The sequence below is a fragment of the Mugil cephalus genome, chromosome 3 (genome assembly GCF_022458985.1).
Source record: "Mugil cephalus isolate CIBA_MC_2020 chromosome 3, CIBA_Mcephalus_1.1, whole genome shotgun sequence".
Lineage (NCBI taxonomy): Eukaryota > Metazoa > Chordata > Actinopteri > Mugiliformes > Mugilidae > Mugil > Mugil cephalus.
In genome coordinates this window covers 19,028,048-19,048,353 of record NC_061772.1, presented here as the reverse complement: position 1 = coordinate 19,048,353, position 20,306 = coordinate 19,028,048, and the positions used below count along the sequence as shown (strand labels likewise).

The 20,306-nt window shown below is 41.7% G+C and overlaps 1 protein-coding gene and 1 long non-coding RNA gene across 2 annotated transcripts in view; one reads left to right on the top strand and one right to left on the bottom strand.

Annotated features, from left to right (window-relative positions):
* The window catches only part of LOC125005460 (protein kinase C-binding protein NELL1-like), a 221,566-nt gene that overhangs the window by 80,458 nt on the left and 120,802 nt on the right, over positions 1-20,306 (bottom strand). The gene's annotated exons all lie outside the window — the stretch shown is intronic.
* LOC125005461 lies at positions 10,978-13,025 on the top strand. Its single transcript, XR_007112447.1, has 3 exons — positions 10,978-11,070; positions 12,271-12,378; positions 12,480-13,025. It is a non-coding gene; the product is annotated as an uncharacterized LOC125005461 (long non-coding RNA).

Sequence of the window (20,306 nt, the reverse complement as noted above, 5' to 3'; positions counted from 1 at the left end):
ACACAAAGGAAAAATTGCACTTAGCATTAGCATTAACATGTGTGTGTGTGTAAAAATCAAGCATGTTCTCTGGAGACATGTGCAACAAAGCTACACACACACATAAACACACGTTGCAAACTGTGTAAACCTGCACGGTGACTCAAATTTGAAGCTTTAAACAAGGCCCAAAGTAATGCCATTAATCATAAAACAGACGGGATCCAGGTACTAACAGCAAAGGGCTGCAGCAGCCTCAGCTTCAAAATTATTGTGCATTCCCTGGAGGCAGTGTTGGACTGTTCAAGAGCATTGTCATTATCGTATGAAATCAGCGAGCAGTCAACAAGCTACAGAGCACTGCCCGATCACTCCAAGGAAGTTAAATATAGAAATCGAAACATTTTAGCTCATAGTTAAATCCCAGAGTTTTGAAACTGTGCCCAATGTTCAGTACAGCTTCACCGGAAAATATTACCATTCTTCTAAGAGAAAACAATATGATTTCTTCGTGGGTGCTTACTTTTGCCTGCCAGTGCCCACGCTCTGGTAAGCCAAGTACACTTGTCAAACTTTAAGAGCACATTCAGCACAACAGTATGATAAAGGCATGGTGCTGTAGCAACGGCTCATCTTGTGAACTCATCGGAAATGATCAGACTAAGCTATAGGTAGCTATATTACAAAGGAAAAACGTCCAAAAACATTCCACATACATACGCAGAGACTGGTGCAGTCCACCAGAATCTATTGTTTTAAAGACTCTACCAACTTTACCCACACACTAACACAGAGGTATACACTAACACACATTAATACTAAATGCACTGAGTAAAAGGTGTCGGGAAGGTCATCCACGTACTTATGCAGGTCTCGAGAACTTGTTTCAGATTATTGGGCACATTGAAGCCTTAGCGATCCGTCGCTAGGTAACGCTAATGCCTGCCAGCTAATGAAGTGCGTGATCTAATTGACATCCCATCAGTCACCATTCACCTTGCAGCAGATATGAAAAAGAAAGCAGCAGAGAGCCGGGGCGAGAAGGCAGCGGAGCCGTGTTTACCCGGCAGTTTTGACCGTGTTCCTGGACGCTACGGCACATTAACAAAAATCTTTCCAGCTCACAGTGTGAAAAGAGAGAGCGACAGGTTGACACGTTCAACAAGAGAGTGAAAGAGAAATCGGTGTGGAAATTTATAGATAGAAGCAAAAACCGAGATGATGCAGAAACAAAAGGAAGACACCAAAGAAACAACAGCGCTGTTGTGACTTCGCTGATGACAAGCAGTACTCATTTGACAGGAGATCTGATATCGGGGTATAAATATTTGAACACGCAGTGGGAGTGCTTAATTAGCTTCATTGTTATTCTCATCCAGAAGCAGCTGCAACCTGGAGCTGAGGCCGATAGAATGATTGTGAGAGTGTGTGTAAATGTGGATATTACATCAGGTTTATTTTGATACTAATTTTAATTGAGAGTTTGGTTTTAATTCATGTGGTGGGGTGTTAGGAGATTTAGTTACAAGATTTACTGATGTTTTCACAAGTCATTATGGAGTTAGGGGGAAGTTATGACCAAGAACACAAAGGCACATTAACAGTTTATGCACAATAGGTCTGATTGTACATTTCTTAGTCCAGCTGTATCAATTTCAGATTAAATTCAGGCAAAGTTTACATAAATTACTATCAATTAATTTCAGCGTGGGTGGCACACCGGTGTGGCCATTAGCACTGGTGTCTAACAACAAGCAGGTTCACTTAAAATCCGTCCATTTTGATGTGCAACTGAGCTACTGTGGCCAAGCAAATTCCCTTGAGAAAAAAGTGTACGTCTAAGTTAAAGTACAAACATGGACCACATGTGTCTCATTTACAAAGACATTCAAATCATTCATCTTGAAAGTTCAGCGACAATAAGCAACAGAGCTCCTACGCGTGTGGTCAGGGGTCGCTGCCAGGAATTTTGGGCTCCATGAAAAACAATTTAGCCATGCCATTTGACAGCTCTCACTGTCCTCTGCTGAGCCTAAATCCTCAAGAGCTCAGCATCGAGCCTTCTTGCTTGTAAAGTCATTTATCAAGTCTTTGAAGTCCCCCTTTCTATCCAACTGACTTTCAGTGGACAACATGACAACACTCTAAAGCCTGTTCTGGGACATTTTTTTTTTTTTATCAGTTTAGCTTACTGAAAGTTCTCTCCCTACCAGCAACAGTCACAGATAATGTACAAAATATGAGTAAAGCAATGCAGACTTCTCCAAAAATGCTTTGCAGCTGCATGTTGTTTATGGAGTGGAAGTTGGGAGGACAAGTTGTCTCTCCTCTCTCTTTCCTTTTTTCAAAATCAGATTTTCCCTTGCTACTGGGCAACATTGTGACTGCAACTTTGGACAGCTGCCAACAAAAAAACAATGTGCTAAGGTAAGCAGAGGTTTTACAACCAAAATCAAGTGAAAACAAAGACAGAGTCCCTTATTTTACCATTATATTACATTATTATGCTAAAAAAGTCTTTTTCTTATATTTGGGGCTCCTGTCACAGGCTCTTGGACGTTTTCTCCTCTATACGGTGCTACTACGTGAGAGGACACATGCTCTCTGTTTATGTTCACATGGGAGTGTGGGGCCCCTTTCCATATCAACATCCTGTTTTGTCAGTAAATCTTAAAACAGAACCGCCCACAAAGGTTGGTGGTCATTGTAAAGCTTTATAGGTATGTATACAATTAAATGAAGTCTAATCAGAAATTAGTTTATTTAAGACACAGGTTATGTTCATGATAAAAAACAAGTTTCAGGTTAGCTGTCAATGCGAAACTTAATGATTTGCTTTCTCTAGTCAAAATGATATTATGATTATTATTATTGTTTTTTTTTGTATCTACAAAAGCTTACGGTAGGTTCGACTCTCATCAAAGACAATGATTGACATCCAAGGACTTTCACACTGTAGAAGAACCTCAACTGTGGTTGAACACTACCTACCTGGACATGACTGGAGACCGAGACAGCACTGAAAGTACTGCATAGTGAGTATTGAAACACATCTGAGTGAATTCTGTTGCTCTGTGTCTGTTCGATATGCAAATAGGCAACTGTTTGCTGACAAGGCTGCCAAATTAATAAGTCTGCAAGTACAAACTACTGTCTGTGTTAGCACAGTTCTGTCCCTGCTGCTGTTCGGCACACATTTTCACATTGTACTCGGAGTGAAATGAAAGATTTTCAAGTCTCGGAGACGCCAGCAAAGCTGCTAAAATGCGTCTCGTGGGAAAGGCTCTGAAAGGTTTGTGAAGCACTCAAACACAAGAGAATGTTTTTTTTTTTTTTTTTTTTATTATTTGTTGCTTTTTATACTGAGTTTTATTATCACGCAACTTTTGACAGAGTGTGTCTCTGGCCATGAGGCCACTTCCTTCCTCAAAAAGGCAATGTAAGTATTTGTGTAAGAGGACCTGGTAAATCTGTGGCGGTCACAGCACACAGCCCATTCTAGGTCACTGGACAGGGTTAGACAAAGAACGGAAAAGACCCGAATCCCGCTGTAAACTCATTTGTCAGTTATATGGTATTCTTAAAACACAGAGATCCGCTTCCATCTGTTCAGTGTTCAGATTTGTCTAACACAGAAAATATGTACATATCTTATTACTTGTTACATGGGAACAAGTATATTTCATAGTTTTCATTTACTATTTTAATATTCGCAGAGAGAATCTCAATGACATCAAACCACTAATGGACTGAACAGAAACAGCCGCGTCATGATTGAAACATGCTGTTTTTTTTACAAGGCCCGCTGTGACTTTGCTCCAATTTCCTGAAAGGTAGATGTGTCGGCATGGGGCCCAGCGGGTGAAGCTACCAAGTGACGGTACAATAGCCGAGGAGAAACCAGGAAGGGGCGGCTTTCACACCGGCGCACACAGAATTATATGTCCCTGTGCTCGGGACTGTTGGGAGGGCAATGGTAGCAGATGGCCTGCAAAAGCGGGCGTTGTCTCAGGATGCGGCGGCAGGGAGTGGGGCGAGTCCTGTTTGGCCCCTGCCACATCCTGCATCAGTGTCACAGTGAACCTCTTCCCCATAATTAAGGCCAGCCCCTCTGGTTCCACCTGACAGCAGAGAGCAGCTGGAGGACAGGGGAAGAGGAGGAGAGGTCGAATCCTCCAGATGAACGGCAGCTGAGCGGCTCTCGTGTTGCAGGTGCACACATGTCCTCAGGCCACATGAACATGTGTTTCTAGTGCTAAACTTGTTCAGCGCCTAACCCTCAACTCTGAATCAACCCGGCAGCACACGGCTAAAAGAAGAAAATCGTCATTTAAACACTGAACTAACACCAAACTTAAAGTGGAACAGAAGTTACCACTTAAATGTAATGGATTCTGGTGTGACTAGCAACCTAGATGCAGGCAGACTGTGTGTTTTACCTTGCATGTGCTTAGGTTTTAGTCACTGTTCTTACTACGTTTGTAATGGGTCATTGTGTGACTTTTAGAATTTGTTCTTTACCATATAATTAGTTTTGTTCTGTTTAATCCTCCTAAGCAAGATTTAAACCGTAGCCTTTAAGTTGCCAACCAAGAGGTAGCCAAGACAAATTTTAAAGTTTCATATGTAGAATAATTAGGTCATAATTGCTTGTTTAAATGGAGTTATAAATGAAGGAAAGGCAAAAAAAACAAACAAACAAAAAAAATTCAGTGAAAGCACACTGCTGCTACTCTCACCCGGTGACAATTTGCCCGTGTTCTGCAGAGTCAACGCATCCTAAACACTGGCCGGCCCTCTCCCCCTAACGACACACCCCATCTCTCCATCTCCACCGTATCCTGGTTGTCCGGGGCATTTCAAATTAAACTCCATCAACCAATTTGCTCCACCACAAAACGCCAACTAAACCTCAGGGGCTCTGTCTCTATCTACCGCCTTCATCTGAGGCTGACGTCTAGGAGACTTAGCAGCAATAGTTTGTCTCAAAAGCTGTTGACTTCAATAAATGTAGGTTTATTAATTTTTTGACCCACTGGTTATTATGCTGCTCAGACAGAGATCATACAGCATACAAATGATCAAAAGCATTCAAATGTTAGCCCAGAGTTGAGTTAGATATCTGGAAGGAATTTGACCTGAAAATCACTCAAATCTGTGTTTACCAGGTAGGAGATTTACAGCGACTAATGCGGTGAAGGAATTATCTTGATATTTTTTTCCCCAGTCAGTATGTTGGATAATGGAAAAAAAATATATATGGGAGTTATCTTTCAAGTTTCATCCTAACTTAATCCCAAATCTAATCATAATCCCAAATCCCTAAAACTACCCCCTTTTAAAAAAGTGATGAGAAACCAAAAAATGAGCAGCTTGGGAGGATTTTCCAGTTTTTCACTGCTCAAATGCATCTCACAAACTTTTGCCAGCCCCGTTCTCCACGCGAATCCTCGATACCGGCTGCACGACAGCGAGCGGAACAATGTGACAGGGAAGAGCAGCTCCTGTCCTCGTGACAGCTAAATCGAACACATATACAGTGTACTCCTGAACAGTGCAGATCTTTTTCCTTTTTTATGATTTGAAGAGATGCTGACAACTAACTTTGGTAATACATAAGCTATGCAAGAGGCGCCGCATCTGTTTCTGACAACATCCACGCTTATCATCTGCTCTGCCATATGCAAGACAGCCCACTTCCAGGACTACACAGTGTAAGATGTGTCTTAATCAGTAGTGTGAAATTGGTTTATTTAATCTGCCGGTGACCGACGTATGTGAACGGCGTCATCTGTAACAGGTGCAGCGACTCACATCAAAGAGCTCAGGCCAACATAACCACACATTATGACATATTCCAATACTCATTTTATGATTTTCGCAATTATACTGCTCCTCACATGTCACTTATTGTGTGGTATACATTATTACAAATACAGTACATATGATAAAGACAAAACATTACACACGACCGGGTTCTGCTGCCCACATCAAAGTTCATTTATGAAGAAATAAATTGATATGAGAGGTCTCTTAATAAATATATCTTGACACAAAAACGACTTTTCTTAACATTTTGTTAGTACAGACTTCACAGCTCAACAATGCCTCCACATGAAGTCACTTAAACTAATTTTTTACTGTACATCTCATTTTTTTTTTTCCAGAGGAAGCTTAATTAAATATGCACGGCTGTAAAGTTTTCGAGAAGTAGTAGTCTATGGATTTTTTGAAATGGGTGGTACATGTGGTTATGCACTTGGATGATTACTCATGTGGTGATTGCCGAGAGTAAACACTGATAGTTTTGTTCGTTTTGTTTTCAGTCACATGGATTATTTGCTAGTTGTGTTTTGAAAGTATAAAATGTGTACCCCATAAAAAGAGGTTTTGTCATCGGAGACAATTAACATCCTATTGAGTGTTGGTTCCCAACAGTCAGACCACTGTCTTTACCGAAACACAACAGTTTTAGGTGACTCGTGTCCATTTTCAGTGAAGGGTCACTTAATGCAACGATATTCAGTTAGTTTGCCTTATTTTCCTTGAGTCTCGCTCTGTGATTCATCATGAAGTAGCTGTCCTGTCCGTTTCCCTTCACAGAGCTAAGAACTTGCTACGTATCACCCTAATGGTGACCTCACTGTCCGCGCAACCTCCTTTTTTTTTTTAACTCTGAATCAGATGATTCATTTTATTTCTCAAAATGTTGTTCTACAGCAGAACTTTGCTTCTAAAATCTTCTTTTATCACTTTAGTCTGCCAAATGAATACCTATGCATGCAGCCTATTGCATTGTTGCTGACAAAATGTCTCTAAGTCTTTTTCATCCTCTGTATAAAAGAATCTCAGCAAAGTCTTGTTGATTAAATGTGGTAACGAAGGACGGGTGTCCAAGAAACTTTAAAATATTTAGAGGAGGATCAGCCATTTCACACAGAGTAGAGACCATTAGAAGCTCACATTGACCCCCATCCATTTAAGTTAAAAATTCACAGCTTTTGCAGTATTCATGCTAGCATGACTTTCAAGCTAGAAGCTAGACGTTACGTATCATATCAGACTAAACTATGAACATATACTTGATCTGCTGGGAGAGCAGGGCTGCAATCAAAAAGTCATACTGCAGCTTAAGAAAATGCTAAATCGACGGGACAAAACACAAGTATAATCTTTGAAACAGTACCTGATATAGGCACAATATATACAAAATGGGCAACCCTCTCTGCTTTCTGCATTCAATTTCCCGTTAAAAGCTCCCATATCTCTTCTTGTTTATCCTGACATGACTACAGTCTGCCTCGGCTCAGCGAGCTGTGTCCTTCGACTGGCCACGACTAGAGCAGCCTGCGCCGAGCGTGCCCTCCTTCCCTTCCCAATCTGCACTGATGCTATCAGCCCCCGATTCACTGTAGCCGCCTCAAAACTTATAATTGATACAGAATCCCGATGCCCCGAGCAGCTGACATTCAACGCAATCTGAAGGACACCGAGGGAAATGAGGAGCGTATAATGGAATATGCCGCCAGCACAAACAGGAGGAAGAGCCACTTGTAATGTGATCTGCTCCAGCGCTTAAATATCAAGTGCAATTAAATGCCAGCGACGGCGGCACAGAGACGAGCCGCATGTGTGTCTGGAAACAAATTTGCTCTCAGTCGGCAGTGACATCCTTTATATAGTCAGCCGTCATTTGCCATGAGTGAGAGAAACAGCAGTCAAGCTGTTTCTCTCCTGCCCTGGCAATGAGGAAACAGTCTCTGTAGAGTTTGGGAAACAAGGACAAAGTCCATGAAGAACTTGGCATTTTGTGGACACAGAGAGGTGACATTAACAACCATTAGACGCAGTTCAAATTGCTCAACCTTGAGTTGTCTGTAGGTGTGGCCAAGTTAAAATTCTAGTTTAAACTTGTCTGTTAGATTATTTATTGACAGACATTAAACCTCAATGATACATTCCACACTCCTGGTCCATATATGTGAAGGATAATTATTGCCATGTTTCCTGTGCACTGGTTGAACCCAGGTTTTCGACCTCTACATTGTCCAAATATCTCCCGGGTGACCTCTATGCACTTCATAACACACACACGGCTTCATTTAAACCACACTAACAATGCATAAGAGCATCCTGTGACTCACATGGAAGAAAGCAGTAATGAATTAGCCACAGAGCAAACGTGTGATTATGAGTCAACTCAGTATTTTTGAAGTAAGTTTCTAAAGAAGGACTTGAGTCACACTCAAGCTGCATCTGAAAATGGCAAATTTGCACTGAGTAAATCAGTGCGTTTATATGCACGTTAAAAACAAAAACAAAAAAAATAATTATTGCCTTAATCGGACTATAACAGGAGAACTGCACTGCGTGTAAACACGTTACTCCGATTAAAATCGGAGTTGTCATTATCCAATTGAGACGTCCAGATAATGTGATTGGAATTTCTCCGGCATGTATACTGTGAATCGCAGTTTTCAATTGGATAATGCGTCAGAACAAAAACATCCAAGAAATCTGGTCGCAGAAGAAGAAGAAGGTAAACAGATCTGGCAGAAGAAACGGCTGAGGGATAGCGCGCATCTTATCTGCACCAGAAGTAGCGCGAACGTTACGTACAAGATTAAAAAATGTACTATTATCCCTACGGTTGTTGTTTGAAATGCCGGTCTGCCGCATGAACAACTCTTGTTTATTATATGGCGTAATAGGTCAACCGGAAAACAGGCCGTATTAATGTGGTATTAACCGGCTGAAAAAACACATATCACCACCTAGTGTGGAGGAGGAGGACATGTTCCTGTCAGTTATTTGATTTTCTTCCGCTGCATGTAAACTGGGACAAGGACTGTAGTCAGAAAACCGAATTTTGAGCATAGCTCAATTAAGCTCTGCCTGTAAACACACTGAATAATGTCTCTATTTTAAAACGTGTTGGAAATGTAGCCATCTTGGATAGTATTGGTTTAGATGATTAAGAAACAGTGCAGAAAATGTTGTCAATTGAATTCCGCGCCTCCCCTGGTTTTATTCTGCAGCTCTTGTTTCTCTCTCTCACAAACAGTAACCTCTGTTCTCTTTGTCGCGCCAGTCCTTCCCTGTCCTCCGTCCTCAGCACCATCAGTGAACTCTCAGCGGCCCGAGTGGGAGAAGTTGTCTCTGGGCAGGCCGGGGGGGTGTGTAGCAGGGCGCACTCAGCCGAACGCCAGGTCAGCCATTTCGCGCTCATCTTTTTTTCATGCTCCACAAGTTGTACACTATAGCGACTTTACCTTGAGGCGAGAGTGCATGTAGTGGCTCACGTGTGTCAGTGTGTGCATGACAGAGCGTGTGTGACCTTTCTGCAAGGGCACAGATCTCAGGGGGCCAGACAGAGATTAATGATGGGAGGAGACAACTCTTTCAATATTTAGGGAAGGAAGCCCAGTCACTGTATGGACAGAGGTGGGCAGGGAGATAGTGAAAGTCAGCACTGGCCTCCAGGAACCCTGGCAGAGACAGAACTAACCCTTTCCAGTTTTACTCCCCAAGATGCAAAGGTTAACCAAAGTTCATAACCATCCTACAGTAATTACCAATTCCGTAAGTATTTAATTCATTTTTATATTTAAGTTCCTACTGTTTCAGAATCCCACTCTTGTATAGCTCAAAAAGTTAAGGATTAAGTCTGTCTTGGTTACTGAGACAGCTTCTGTGCCAAGATGCACTGATTAGCCACAACATTAAAACCACCGACTCCCTCAGAAGACCCAAGTCCATTCTTTGATGAGTGACAACTGTTTTGGAGGCACAAGGGAGACCTAGACAGTATTTGGTGGTCATTATGTTATGCCTGGCCATTGTAAATGAAGATAAATGAGCATAAACTATAGAAAAAGAAAGAAAAAAGGAATCAGCATTATGATAGCATATATTTGATGCTACTGGATATATTAGTTTCATATTTCTTCCTGCTATTTACTAATGCATTAATTTGTGTTTTCAGTGTCCCTCACAAGCTTAAATTCTGGTTTCTGGTTCTTATTTTATTTGATAACCCTTGGAGTTTTTGCAGTAATCAGTGTTCATACAATCAACGGACAGTAACACATAAACATCTGCCTTGACAGATTTTAATTCTTCTGCATCTTGACACACACACTCTCAGTTCTATTCAGACAACTTCTTAAGAGGGTAGTCACTCTGTTGGCTGTACATGACAAACGCCAGCACGCAGCACAGCTGGATAGAAGGGAATGACATCGCTCCGCTGTTAAAAAATTCATATAAACGATCCCTTTGGGGCAAATAAACTTCAGGTAAAACACAATCTGTTGAAATGAAAACTTCTACATGATACAAGCACATCTTCCCCACGTTGTCTTTGATCAGAGAAGGAGTGGGAAAGCGTTCTGACATCTTTCACCACAAATCCGCCAAACGCTCCCAATCACAGGCAGCGTTGCTTGTCGTAAGAGACTTTCACAGCTAATGACTAAAGTCTCCCGTATCCCCTCCAGCAACCTGTTTCTTCATACCCTTCATGCCATCCATCCTTCAGTTCCAATAGCTGCTACTTGGATTTCCTAATGAAACTTTCAGCAAAGACAAATATACATTGAACTCCAATATTTATAGTATATTGAATCTCCACACTGCTGAACGTGATATAAAGAAAAATTACCCGGGATAAGTTTTCATGCTGAACTTTCCATGTAAATGAGATGGTTTCAGATGGATTCCAGTTGAGTGAGCTGCATCACCGCTGGAAATTCAAATCATTACAAGTATGTTTGCACTGTGTGCAAGACAACTGGGGGTAAAATTATGAAAAGTTATTGCAAAGAAATTGTGTTTCTTTCTTATCAGTGAACTCGTGTCTCAGTTATGTGTGCTCCGTATTGGGTGGCTGGGCTCTTTTCTGCTGTAATCACGTGAAAAACCCCCTCGTCTTGTATTGTTCTCCGTCTTTCCCACATTCTTCAACCCGGGTGCCAGTCTTGTTTCCTAGCAACCGTGGTAAACAGCTGCCTTTACTGACAAAGGATGTAGCGGAGCGTGAACGAGCAGCAATAATAAGGAGTTCTTCCAGCTGACCAGGGGGGTTAGAAGGTGAGGGGACAATCAAACTTGCATTCAGACAAACAAACAAAAACAGTCTCAGAAGTTAAAGCCGAGCAAAGAGCTTCAATGTTCATGACCCGTTGAACAAAACTATTGCACAGAATATGGTCAACTGCTTTCTTCTGCAGGGCCTGGATAAGCTTTAACTTCAATATAAGCGTAAGCGTTTGAGTCAAAATCAACTGAGGCCATCCCTTGAAGATGACAAATACCCAAAGGTTTCAGTAAATTATGTATATTTCAGCAAACATCTGGGCTAAATTATGCATACGGATGTCATGAATGAAGAAATTCATTTCATTATATATTTATTTATTTTTGTATTTCATCTGTATTTTTGAACATTTTAGCATGAAGGCCTGTGGGGATTCACGCATTCGGAGTGGGCCTCAAGTGGCTATTCGAAGAACTGCACTATTTTGTATTCCTGTGTGTATTCTGGCTTCATGTATTTAGATTTTACAGTTGAATTTAAGACCATAAATGTTCCATGAGCCATGACTTAATCATAAAACAAAAAGTGGCACTGACTGTATATATTCCCGTGAGCAGTTTTGAAGCACAATGTTGGTGGCACTGGCCGTTGCCATCTTGGCGGTGCCTGACTTCACCTAACTCAGTTCAAAAATGGACAAAACTGCAGAGTGTGAGTGGACTTGACAGGGTTATGGTGGTGCTGAGGCAATTTGCAACAAGACCCACTTGTCATTCAGAATGTCCATGGCCTAAATAATGTGTAACTTAAAACCTTGATACATTTTGAATGTCATATGCTACTACTTGGTGGTTCAATATTCCTTCCTTTCTGACCACCAAGAATTAAAAAGAAGATCTGTGTATTTGTCGAAGATGTGTGCACTATGTGGTCTTTTCCAGGGCTCAGCGATGTTATCTTAATGTCTGTTTCAGTAAATATTAATCTTTTATCACTTATCATTTGGACTTATTGACTGGCGCACAATGAGCCCAAGGTGATGACTTGATTCTGTTTAATCTGAAAAAACAACCCCAAAACTACATGAATTCAATTGACACGAAAACAAAACCTTTACATTTGACACGCTGAGAAGATTAGGGTTTATCCAAGATTTTCACAGCTGTAGATGTGTTACGTAAAGCGGTATTTATTTTGTGCAACAAAATCTTTCATCCTCCGTGAATAATGAATATCTACACCAAATTTCATAGGTATCTGACCAGCAGTCATTGGGATATCCTGGAGCGAAGTCAATCAGCCCGCTCACAGTTAAGTCCTTCAGGCTCTCACCTTGGAGGGCAAAAACTACTTTTATAAAGGTACTATAAATTTATATCAGTCCTCCTGGCTTTGCCCTTGCACCTGCCTTTTCCACTAAATAATTCCTTGCTGACTTATTTCAATTCTCGGGAGTTCACAGCCGGCTCTTATCCTTGCACACCGGCAGACAGGGTTGCTGCTCAACACTCCGAAGTGACATCACCCTTTCCACTTCAAGGTCACCCGCGGGTGGGATACGGCACCAGGCCGATTTCAACCCAGAACTTGCTTTTGTCTTGACGATTTCGGTTCAGCAGCCCGCTCCCACTCCATCTACTTCATCACCGGGATGTCATGATGAATGGGCGGCCGGCAAAGCGGAGAAAAGACGGAGACGTGGGGAGGGAGAAAGTGAGAGAAGGGGAGAGGAAAAGTGATCTCCCCTCTGCCTTTTTATCGCTCTATTTCATCATGGAAATCACCTCATTTACTCCGAGCACTTCGCCATTCATCTCTTATTGTCAGTGGCAAGACCCGTTTTCAATCTGCATCCGTCGCGTGTATTATGTGCGCGTCTGGTAGACTTGGAGGAACCGGGGAAGAGGCAGCAAACTAACGGCAGGCAGTTGCGTTTGCACATAAGCAGCTACTTTTACGAAGTCGCGGTGACGTGTGAACATCATCCATTAAACTTACTATACTTCAATTTATTGTTGTGTTTTTGTTTTTCAGGTACAATTGCGTTGATAATAAGGAAAAAAAACATAAATAACCCTGAATAAGAGAGTTCCTACTCTGAAGGTGATTTCTACAATTGAACTGAAGATCATAAACATTCGATGAGACAGAGAAATAATAATAAAACTGGAGAGGAACATCAACATTATAAAAAAAGATTTAGGATCCCTTGGGAGCGGTTCTGAAGCTCGATGTGGGTGGCGTCGGCCGTCGCCATTTTAGCAGAACCCGACTCCAGACTAATTCAGAAATGTTGTGGAGTGCCAGTGGAGCTGAAGAGGGGGCAAGTGGAGCTGAGGCAAAAAAGCTAGCAGCTTGAAACCAGACACACTTGTCAGTCAAAGTGCCCACAGCCTAAATTATGCATAAGTTCAAGCCTTGATATCGTTTAAATGGGTGAGTTATATAAAAATGGACAAGCCCCCCACAGTTGCCATGAATGATTAAATTAGCTATAGAGACCAAAACTTTTTTTTTTTTCTTTCTGTTGGTTGGTTAAAGTTGATCATTTTGCATGCAGGGCTTAAGTCACTTTTTGAGCTGGCTTCAAGGGCACATTTGAGGAATAAATGCAGTTTTTGCTACTGTCGATGCATTTTGACTTAATTTTCTCCAGGTTCTTGAGTAAAACTTTATCTCTGTTTTCAACACAGGTTCCCCTCACTACATTAATATTATCATCGAGACTGTGAGTTTGCAGTCGCCCTCATATCCTCTTCTTCGTTTTACCTACTACAAGGAAACCGCTGAGTTATTTAGCAAATACGTTTTTGATGACTCGAACTTTAAAATGAAGTAAAGGAAACTAAGAGGGTCAACTGTAGTGACCACCAACACTTTAAAATTATATCTAAGTATTTGCTCAAGATGTGTGTTGTAAGTTTTGATACAGTGTCGCCATGAATGATTGTGAGGAACTGCTAAATGTGCACTAAATGTAAAATGTGTACATATAGTAACAGACAATGTAAACTCATATACAGGATGCTCTGGATACAGCAGTGCTTCATTGTACATGTAAATGCTATCGAGACTGTTAAGCACGCGTCTTATTATCACTCGTTATTAAGTCAAAATTAATTAATCTGTATTTCCTGAATGCAGTTTTCTCTGACATTGTGTGTGTAAAATGAAGGATGTATTTAAAAAATATGCTGATAGCTGTCAGTTAATGAATTAATCATCTTTTTTTTTTGTTTATTTATTTTTTTTCCCCCAGTGCAGCAGAAGATTTGAGCTGCATATGCTGAGAATCTAATCAGTGCCTTGCTGTTCCATGTCAAGCTGGGGGTCTTGGATAGGGAGGCTGTGCGAGCTGCTTAATGACATGAATACAATTAATAATTCAGCGCTAAACCCTATGTGGGTCTAAACAGAAACGTGACAGTGCGCTGGTGCCTTCAGTGCATAGCAGGAGAGCAGCGGCATGGTTTATGGAGTAATCCAACATGACAGCGTTCACCTCGGATGATAGAGAGTGGAAGAAAACTATCAAAATGCTTATAAATATCTTATACGGCCACTGAGGAGCGGGGGAGCAGAGGGGGAGGGAGGGGGCAAGATGGGCGAGGAGTGCTTTCAGATGTGCTCCTGCTGCAGAGGCTAACATCACGCTCACATGGAAGACAATGTGTGCGTTTGTCGGCGCGCTTTCCGTGTGTTTGATTACAGCACGCGCTTGAGGTAGATGGCGAAGGAGGCGAGGAAGCAGCTGTGAGAGGAAAAGTGTCAGTACTTCAGCAGCGGCACAGTCACACAAGCGGGACTGAGGGATTTCAAGGTAGCTCTTTGTGTTTGCTTGCATGTGTGTCGGCGTGTAAATGACCTTTCACTAGCCCGCAGCACAGTGAGAAGGCAGACAAAAAGAAAAGCATGAAAATCAAAACTAAAAATTGAGAGAACAGTTCCTGAGCTAAAATCACTTTACCTTGTGGCATGGAAAAATAACACAGTTACAAGTATTATTATTATTTTTTTTTTTTGGTGACTTCTAACATGGTCTCCCACAAACAAAGCCCCAGGTCTGATATTATGAGAACACACGGGGCTGCTCACATATGAACACTGCACCCTCAAGTGCTGTACAACAAAAGCCTGGAGCAAAACAACGCCTTGTGTCCGCGGTGATGGGAAGCAGGAGAGAGGAGGTAATAAGGGGCGAAGCATCATGGCAGAAGAGTAAAAACTCTTTAGAGACCCTCTGGCCTCTGTTCCCTCTTTTTCTGTTTCTCAGTGTGAACAGTAAAAGACAACCAGCTGTTGTGCTATTTTTTTTTTTTGTATAATTTTTTTGTACCATAACGGAGACTTTGTTAATATAAATGGCACCATAATAATCGATGGGGTACATATAAATCAGGACAATATAAATATCAGGATAACTGATTTCTGGCCATATGCCAATGTCCATGGACCATTTGTTATTTGGTCATTCTTATGGAATAGTGATGAGTTCAACTGTTCTTAATTTGATCTGATAATCCACATTTATTTCCGGTCTAGCTGTATTTACTGCTACATTTTGCCATGTTTTTGCCACTCAGGGGGATGTGGCCCCGGGTGGAAATATTGTCAATGCATACACCCTATTCAAATGAACAGAGTTGGGAGATATCCAGTAAGTATACCATCCTAAATTTGGTTCACAAGCTTCTGAAAGAAGTATCTTGATCACTGTGCCGTTCTCTTAACCAGCTAGCTGCAAAACTGTCTCATGATTGTTTCTGGCCAAGTAGCAAAGCTAGTTGGATGAAACCATAAACCGTGGAACATAAAAGCAAAATACTGCGCTAAAATGGGATAATATGTCGAGTGGAATGCAAAGGGTCGAACACACAGTAAGGGACTATGAAAAAAGAAGTGGATCATGGAATATTAATGAAATTCAGCAAGTTGGCGGCGTTAAATGGGCAGAAAAAATGTTGGACTCACCGGCTGCGATTATGGCTGTGACCAGCGGGAGTGAACGATAAACGACTGACATATGACACTAAAGTTTACCGAGTAGAAACATTGTCCACGACTTTGGAATACCAAATTTGTCATGATGAAAGTGAGCTTAGAGCAGAGTGGACCCAGATGGAGTGGCAGCAGCACTGAGAGTAACGGTAACGGTGGCAGAAGAACAGCTAGTTCTGTCCATACACTAACACAACACTACAAGTGTTTTTTATGTTCTAGTGTCCAACCTAGAAACCAGTGGGGTGGGAAATATAAAATTGGGTTACAGGGGTAAGACAGAGACAATGAAACTTTGTTTTTGAAGTCCAAAGACCAAAATGAAATCAAAGGATCAGCAAAACGGAACATCAGACCTGATGAGACCGAGTCAGACTTGATCTTGGCATCTCTGAGGTCTTTTCCTGAAGCAGGTTAGAGCTCAGCATTCTGTGTGTCTTCTGTCTCAACAGGACGGTCTTTCAGACTTTGATGCTACATGTCAGAGGATTAAAAACCTCCCAGCCACTGGGGAGTGTGCCTTTCTCTTTAAATCTGCCAGGCCCCGACCAACCAGACACATTACTGATCACAGGAGATTCCCCCACTGCCTACAGCCTCATTTAGACCAGCTTCATTGTTTCCTGATGAAACATCCGACAACAGCCTCCTGCTGACTGAGTTTAATGCATGCTGCTGGTGTCAAAGCCCTGCACTTTTGCTCTATTCAGTCCCTTGAAGTTAAAATCCCTCTTTTACCTCTCACCAGCCTCCACAATGCCCCGCTACTTTTTCACACTGCGCGAGAATTTAAAACCGGCATAAAAACTGGAACAATACTACATAATTATTCTTGTCTGGAAAGAGCAAGTGGACTTAAACTGAAAAGAAGTCAGACACACACTGGTAGCTTAGTAGATGAAGTGTACGTGAGAGTGGAAAACATCTATTTCTTTAGTTACCTTCATTGACCTTCTACCGCCGCACCACAGAAAGCATCTCAACACACCGTACCTTTGTGTGATATCTAAGCTGTTCGGCAGCAGATCAGAAAGCTCTGCAACAGGTTGTTGCAAGAGCACGGAGGATCATGGGAGCCCAGCTCCCAGCACTGGAGAACATTTACACAGAACACACAATGCCTCAGGAAAACAACCACCATCTGTATGGACATCTGACACTGATGGCCCTCCACGCTCAGGGGTAGTCATGAATGTTCTATGTCTATTAAGTGCTCCAGTCAAAACAGTCCATAACTACTGACCATGGATGAAACTGCTGCATAACATTGCCTAGATACTTCTCTATAATGTGCAATACTGGTCAATAATGCAGCACTACTGCTGCACAATATCGCACAACACCACTGGTGAATATTGCACTATACATCTGTTGAATAATTCCACCTTTCACTCCTTCTTATATTGTATTTATATACATACACATTGTACTTTTGACATACATGAAAATTATCCTGTTCCCTGCCTTTTTCTTTCTCTTCTAACTGATGTTTCTTACTGTACGTGGGGCATTGTTGGGGAGTTTCACACCAAAATCCCATGTGTACCAGTTTTGTGCAATGACAATAAAGGAATCCAATTAAATTCAATTAGTATCTGTATATGCATGGTTACAGTGCAATCAGGAATTAGTTCACAACTAATTGAGCATGGCATTTTGTGGTGCAGATCAGACAGAATGCAAATAGCTGCAGGCTAAACAAACGGGGAGAAGGTGTGCTCCAACATTAACACTTCCTGCACGCCGCGCGGCATGCCGGAATGACGAAGGCTGTCATGGCAAAACTCCAAACGTGTTCATCCCAGAAGGAAATTAAATAAGTGGAAACAATAGGGGATGTGAAACTTTGGGGAAAAAAAAAAAAAAAAAAAGGACATCCTGCTATCATAAGTGCTGAGAAAGAATATTGCATGGACTATTTAAAGAATTTCATGCACCAAAAAAATAATTTATGAGTCGCATAATTTCTCGAGGACTGTGTTACGGTTAATGTTATGCAGGGATCACTCCCATCCAGAATTCAAGCTACAAGCTCGCTACATTAACGCCACAGTAGTTGGACGAAAATCATGATGTACAAAATCTGAAGGAGTGTAGACTTTATTCTTTTGGGGTAGACTAAGTCGAAGGCTGGCAAAGACACGAAACACATCAACAACTGTGTAACAGAAAATGATGATGAGGATCGTTTTGTCCTCACCGTCTCAATAGTCAATAAATGTGTCAGTCTCATCATGTCATTCACTGCAAATAAGTCCTCTGTTTAAGTAGGTTAGTACCTAAAATAGTGGCTTTACCCATTCCCCCGCAGCCGCCGACTGATCTCCTTTTACCATCCACATCCTAACCACTGAAGATCCCACATACTGGGTCACGAAACTGTCATCTGTCCCTCGTCGACCTCCAAGCGAGTCAGTGCACAAGAACATCACAGGATCAAAGAGGAACTCATTTCAAACGCATCACTGCCACATCTTCTCAAGGATTCTGCTTGATTAAAAGAAGGGGGGTCTTTTTTTCTTCCGCAAGCCATCATAATTTCATATTGTCGTTTTCCTCAAATCAGAGAGTGTGTCGACATGTCACATTTTCATTACTAGGCAATAAAAATAACACAACAGACGCACCACAGCAGCATGAACTCTTCAGGAGAACGAAAGAGCAGAACAAAGAGCAAGAAAGCGAACCAACACGGCAATACATTATGCATGTTCTTTTTTGTCAAAACGAAGACAATAGCAAGAAAATGATGGGAATTATGAAAATTACTCTGTGTTACAGGGACAAAAAAACATGCAAACACAGGCAGGGACAAAGCTGGCATTTTTGGAAAAAATAAAGACTCATTTCACCGTGTCTCGTACGCCTGGGGGCAATGTGAATTATACACAGCAATGCGCCTTTCACATTACTCTAAATGTACATTCCTACCCATATCGGCGCTGGGAGATTGTTAGGTGCTATAGCAACAGAACAATCCATTTAGCACTGATGGATAATTAGGACCAAATGGAGCGATTACCCCTGCTGCTTTCCAGGACAGCGGAGTGTCTGCTGGAGCAGAGGAACGTTATGCAGCTGGTGGACTGAATAGGAGCTGTCCGCAGTCATTTTCCTCTCATTTAGTGTAGCTCTGAGACATCAAGACAAAGGGGAGCCAAACAATGACCTGTTTATATGTTCCGCAAAAGGATGGTAGTTTTAAAGGCCGGAGGAGATATAGCATCTTCTAAACTGTGTGTAAACTGCAACCAAGATTCAGCTATAGGCTTACTAATGTTTTATGATTTATTCATGATGCGAGCTATGTTTTGTGGCCATTGCACCAAACACAGTTTTTATCCTTTCTGTTGAGGACAATAAGCTTGAATTACAGTCATTCTATAAAAGGTAATATTATAAGGTTAGGGGGAAGCTGCGGTCATAGAATGAATACCACTGACGGACATAGAGACAAAGTTGTAAAATGCCCAAAGAGGTTTTGCAGCCTTAAAAGTAAAAGTAAAAGCATTTCCGAGACAAAATTCCCGATGGCCACGGGGATTTCCTCCAGGAAAATGTGAACATGGGTTGTGATGTGGATTTGAACAAACAACCGGTGCCCGTGCTTTTTCTGTGAGAACCGCCTAGCTGGAAAAGTAACTCTTTATTTTGTGATTGTTGCATTGTTCACTATGCTCTGATGACACCCTCAGGCTGAAAGCTCGGCTATTAGGCGAACATTCATTCAGTGCTTTCATGGTGAATGGATCTATTGTTTGATGCACTTGTTACGATCTGCAGACACTTTGAGTGCACATTCTATGGATATCACAGAAGAAGACATGTGCAGCCAGTACATGCAGACAATGTGCTACTTATGTGAATGTGCAGATTGTCTGAGGATTTCCGGCTAACCATTTTCACAGTCAAAATCTACTTTAAATATCGCAATTACACAGATCAGGCATAACATCATGACCAATGAGGGGAGAAGTAAATAGGATTGATAAACTTGAGGATGCCGCTGTATCAATTCATTGCCATAGAAAGGAACAGAAGTGACACAAATGTTTGCTTGAAGGATAAAACTGATAAATAAATAAGTGGACAGCCTGTACATAAAGTCTAATGAGCTTCGCGGCTGTAAGCGGTAAGGCCAGTTCCATCGTCCTCTGTCGCTCTCTCACCCGCCGCAATGTGACATTTTGCCGAAATGCTCTTTTTCGCAGCGAGTCAAATGCTGCCTGATGAGCCAGTGAGGCGGGCAGAATCTCACTGCGCGTTCAAGCTCATAAAAATATGATTACTG